Source organism: Trichosurus vulpecula, chromosome 6, assembly GCF_011100635.1.
Source record: "Trichosurus vulpecula isolate mTriVul1 chromosome 6, mTriVul1.pri, whole genome shotgun sequence".
In the NCBI taxonomy this organism is placed as follows: Eukaryota; Metazoa; Chordata; class Mammalia; order Diprotodontia; family Phalangeridae; genus Trichosurus; species Trichosurus vulpecula.
In genome coordinates, this window is record NC_050578.1 from 2,917,353 (window position 1) to 2,923,352 (window position 6,000).

Here is a 6,000-nt window from a genome sequence, read left to right on the forward strand (position 1 = left end):
GCACCTGTTTCAGGAGATTTACTAGGGGGACATGTGCCAAGCACAAGCAGTATGTAATTACCACCTAAATCACACTTAAAATGAGTCCCAAGCTCTTCATCAGACACTCCACATATAAGACTAATAATAGAAGGAGCCTTAGAGGTTTGTTATTGAAGGCCCCTAATTTTCCAGATGAGAAGACTGAAGCACAGATTAAGTGGCTTGTTATGGGTCACACAGTAAGTCAGCAGAAGAAAGAGAACCCATCTCCAGACACTCACATCTGCTGCCGCTCACTCAAGGAGCTTGTGGGAACGGGAGGGCAGAGACAGAGAGAGAGACGGGGGGGGGAGTGGTGGGGAGTGAGAGAGAGAGAGAGAGAGAGAAGAAGAAGAAGAAGAAGAAGAAGAAGAAGAAGAAGAAGAAGAAGAAGAAGAAGAAGAAGAAGAAGAAGAAGAAGAAGAAGAAGGAGGAGGAGGAGGAGGAGGAGGAGGAAAAGGAGGAGGAGAAGGAGGAGGAGGAGAAGGAGGAGGAGAAGGAGGAGGAGGAGGAGGAAAAGGAGGAGGAGAAGGAGGAGGAGGAGAAGGAGGAGAGAAGAGAAGAAGAGAAGCAGGGGAGAGGACTTCTTTCCTGGGTAGATAAACCAGTGGCTCCTGTTTAGTTGCTTGAGAACCACTTAGGGGGTCATGATGATGGTCCAGTGGGTTCGAGCTAAAAATTCTTTATGGTACTTTATGCATAAATTAGTATAAAGAAGATTTTGATTAGTATATTAAATCACTTTGTGAGTTCCCAACACTTGTTTTGTTGTTGTTGAAAATGTTTCACTGAACAAACAAACAAACAAAAACATTGGGAGCCATCGAGATAAACAAAGTGGGGTTGATGTTTCTGTTGCTGGTTGGTGTATATGATGAAAGAAAGTTTCACCAAAGCTTCTGGCTTTAAAGTGACTTCATGGCAAGGAAAGTGTACATGTTTCCCTAGCTGACAGCACGTTGACCCATGAGACGGTATGCCCTGCCTGTACATAAAAGAGGATTGTGGGAGGGAGGGAACTCTTCTTTCTGTCATCTCAACACAGCAACTGCAGAGTTTTGAAGGGCAGGTTTTGGGGACACAGACTTCCTCTCAGAGGTTAAATGGGAGTTGCAAGGAACTTTCTAAGCCTAATTCAATAGATATCTGGGACCACGGACCTCCATCCCCACCATGCAAAGGAGGATTCAAAGAACAGACTTAATCTTAACCTGCGACAATGTTCGGCACGTGTTGCCTGCCTGGCTAGGTGAGGCAGCTCACATTTCCAGAGAAATGCCCGAAAAGAGCAGCCTTCCTTTATCGAGGGTGGGCGTTTGAGCCACTGGCCCTTAGTAGATGAGGGCTGAGTGCTCACTCGGCAGAACCCTGAAGCTCAGCAGACGATATCAGAGGGCAGCTTGGTGATCTCGAGATCAAGAAAGATGCCCAGAGGAGACAGTGCAATGCTAACTGGGGGTGTGGGCCCCAGTGGAGAGGACAGAGGAGAGATATGCAGGCTCCTAGATTTAGAGCTGGAAGAGATCCCTAGCAGAGGGCAGCACGATGCCATCATCAAAGGATGCCAACAGCCTTGCCCTGTGGTCACACGTGCTCTTTACACACATGCACTCCAGGTGTGTGCTCTGACTTTCGTATGTGCTCCCTGCCCACATGGTTTCTGGTGTCCATCTTCATACATGTTCCCTGATCACACATGCTCACTGTATGTTCGCCCTCCATGCGTGTTGTCTGGTCACATGTTTCTGTGTGGGTGTGTGTGCTTGTGTGTTTACCTTTCTTTTTTGGAGGTATGTTGACCTGTAGGGCAGTTTGCATGCTTGGATCTTATCATTGTATTTGCTACAATGTTTGATTAAATGTCTTTTGTTATGAACTAATGTGTCCTCTGGATGGAGCCATTGATGGAGGCTTTTGAGTGGGTGGTGACCTTGGGGCGGCTTTTCTGGGGGAGCTACATGTGGGGAGGGGATACAGGGCCCTTCTCTCATTGAGATAGTTTCATTTGCTCCTGAAAGATTAGACCACCCTGGCCCCTGAGTCTGAGGTCTTACAGCACCAACAAAATGGTAACAACTGGTCGTTACATGGTCAGAGGTGCGTGTTAGACATCCAGCCTTTGGTTCATCTGGCCTGCTGGTCCATGATGCAGGCATTGGGGTCAGAGAAGCCTCGGGCTTTAGAGCTGGAAGGGACCCAAGAAGCCAACCATCCATCTCCTTTTTACATCCCAGAGAAATCACTTTGTCAGGGTTACACAAGTCGTAAACGACTGCAGGATTCAAAATCCGACCCTAAAATCCATTTTTGACTCTTTTCCCACCAATTGCGCTCAACTGGATTGAATTAGTGTAAAGCTTGCCCTGGAAAGAGACCCTGAAAGGAGACCCCAGGAGGTCCGGGGGTGGGCTCTGGGCTCAGTCTTGTGATGGCAGTCCCATTCTGCCACATGTGTGTGGTTGGATGGCTGCAGAGCTGGGTTCTCAAGAGTTGCCGCCCCTTGTTAATAACTCCTAGGCTCTTGTGCCCAAATGACTTGGCCTTGTGCCCATTTTCCTCCTTCTACCAGCTTGGCTCTTGCTCTGGCTTGTGGGCACTCAGCCCGCCTCAGATCCCATGAGCTCACAAGGTGGTTGATGGTGCTGTCCTCCCCACCTTCCTGCTCAGACAGCCCCCAAAGCCATTCCCATTCCTGGGCCTGCCTGGCCCCATCGGGGCTATTTCCCATAAAGGTCTGGCTTTGTCATCCTCACTGAGGCAGCGTGTCAGGCATGACTGATCAGCCCCTTCATGGGACTCCTCCTGATCTGTTTCTGGGAAGGCAGTCACTTTAACTTCTCTTCTTTCCCTTATGTCCCACCCTCGTATAGAATGCTGGGGCAGCTCTGTTCCAGACTCCATCTGTTTAAAAAAATAAAACAAGATTCAGCATGTTGGTTGCTCTGTTTTTTCATGGTAGTGAGGGAGCAGGACACCAGGGGGAGGGGGAGAAAAGTTCCCCAGTCAGAGCTGCTGGTCCCTGTCTAGAGACTCGATGTGCCTTCAAAAAGTCAAAATGCTGATGGAAAACTGACATGAGAACCTATTTAATATACATTCACTCATTCAGCAAACATTGCCCTCTCTGTTCTAGATGTGGGGGACAATCCGAAGCCCCCCTCAAATCGGTCCTCACTCTCTTGGAGCTTACGGGTGAGAAGCGGTCTGGGGCACATGCCCAGTCAACCAGGACCCTCAGCAGTGTGTGACAGTTGCCTTGAAGGGGGCAGGAGCAGCCATCCAAGGGGCAGAGCCTGAGGCAGGGCTGGGGCTGACTCACCAAGGGACCCAGCCTAAGCCACACTTCTGTCCTGATGTGGTCAACAGCAATACACAGTGTTCTCCGCAGCTGCCCGTGAGCCTCTGCAGACCCTCTCCCTTTTGTTAGCTGATCAGTTACACACATTTAGGTTGAATGGCACGGAAAACTTCCTGACAATGAGAGCTGTCGCAAAGTGGCCCAGCAGGCTTCCTCTTCTTTGGAGGACCCCTGAGTAGGGATGCCACTGGAACTGAGAATGTCCTTCAGCGTTCTTGTGATGGCAGCCAATGAGTACAAGGGAATAAGCTGCGGGAGGGGCATCAGGTGAGGCAGCCTGCAGATTCCCCAATATCATTCCACTTGAGGCTGGCTCCAAATGCCGCCCCACCCCCACCTGTGCTCTTGTTTGGCTGGCCCAAGGGCTTGTCAACATTCTGTCTAAAGGTATAGAAGTCATGGTACATGCTTATTTGCTCTCCTGTTTACAGGAACCTTGTGTTTGCCTAGAGGTGTGGTGACAGTATGACTTGCTTGCTCCAAGCCAACATGCCTGCTCTGTGCCTACTATGTGCCTACTATGTGCCAGGCATTGTGTTAAGTGCTGGGGATACAAAGAAAGCCAACAACAAAACAATAACACCAAAACTCAATCCCCGCTCTCAGCCAAAGAGAGGGAGGCAACATTCCAAAGACAACAGCGATGTACAAGCAAGATGTGGACAGGATGAGTTGGGAGGGAAAGCACCAAGATTAAGGAAGCCAAGGCTTCCTGCAAAAGGCGGGACTTTAGCTGAACCATGAAAGAAACCCGGGAAGCCAGAAGGTAGAAATGTGGAGGGAGGGCATTCCAGGCATGAGGGACTGCCAGAGAAAATGCCCAGTGGCTGGAGATGGAGTGCCTTGTGCGACAACCGGTCGGGAGGCTGGGGTCATTAACTGAAAAGTACGTGGGGGGAGTAAGGTGGAAGAAGACTGGAAAGGGACCAGGGCTTTCAAAGCCACACCGAGGGTTTTATATTTGATGCTGCAGGTAATGTGGAGTAGCTGGAGTTTACTGAAGGGAGAGGAGGGTAAGGGACACAGTCAGACCTAAGCATTACAAAGACCAAGTTTAAAGTTGAGTAGAGAATGGTTTGGGGTAGAGAAAGACCTGAGGAAGGCAGACTCCCCAGCAGCCATTGCAATAATCCAGGCATGGGGAGGTGGGAGCCTGCACCAGGGGGGTGGCAGTGTCAGAGGAGAGAAAGGGACATATTTGAGAGATGTTGCAAAGGGAGGTTGGACAGGACCTGGCACTGACTGGACATGGGGGGTGGTGAAAGCTGGGGAGTAGCAGAAGATGAGAAGTACCTCGTGTATATACAGAACTATAGCATAAAGCCTTCTGGGCCAGATGCCTTGGAGAGGAGCAGGATCCAAGCTCCAGGTAAACCACTCTTGGTTAGTAGCCAGGAGTCAGGCTTTGGTTTTTCCTTCTGCTTCTTTCTCCTTTAGCCATGAAAGAAATAGTGGGGGCGGGGCTAAGATCTAGCTACCCATCAGCTCTAGTACCAGCGTCCTGCAGCTGTGGCTTGCCAGCCCCTTGAAGGAAGGAGGCAGGGGAACAGGCATCCAGAAAGGAGAGGCACTGCCCAATCCTTCTCACCATGCTTCTCTTGGGTAGCACCAAGAACGGATGATGCTTCCGGATTCTTTCTCCTACAGTTTCCCAAAACCAAGCTGAAAAAGATGTCACCAAAGCTGCAAGCTCTGGAATAGCATCACTTAACCATTTCTGGAGTCTGTCATCTGCATGGCAATGCTCTGTGAGCACCAACCAGAGAGCACAGGGTTACATTACAAGGAATAATCCTTTAGGCTTGGGTTTCAACTAGATGGCCACTAAAGTCCTTTCCAGTTGCAGGATTGACTCATTTTATTTGGCTGAATCTTAGTGCACAAAAGGAAAGTCCAGTTCCAAAAAACCATTGAGCAAAATCACACTAAGGGGCATTTGCAATGATCTGTAGGTTCAACCTAAGGTAAATTTCCTGCATTCTTTCTTCCCTCACTTTTGACAATCAGGTATACGAGGCTACAAATACCTATGTCTCAAATAAAACTACTTGTGCTTTAACATGAGAGAAGAAAAAACACAGGAAATCATACTTCATACAAAAGTTTCTTCTATTAGGAATTTCTCCAAGTAGGGGTCATAGTTATAATCACAGTAAACAAATAAAAAAAAACAATGAAAATACTGACTAGATGTATCACTTAGTCTTAATTCCGTAGGAAAAGATTCTTGTGTCCAAAGCAATTCAAACCATGAGGTGGGTCATAGCCATCAACACAAGGCACTGGATCAAGGAAAAAGACCACATTGGAATTGGGGCTAGGACAAGAGGCAAAAACATCGTAGCGGATGAAGGACCTGAAGATCATGGATCACAGAGTGATAGATGCAGCACTTGGAGGGGCCTCCAGGCCAGCTCAGGAGCCAGCTCACGCAGATTGCCCAACTCTCAATGGAGAGGCTGTGGGTCTGCAGGCTGTCAGATGTGCTGAGTCTGGGGCCACGTTTTCCTGAATTTTTTCTCTTTAGTGTTTTAAATTTTATATGATTACTTTTCCAATAAACAAACATTTATTTTCTCTCCCTCCCACGTGAACGATGAAAACTCTCAGAGCACGAAGGC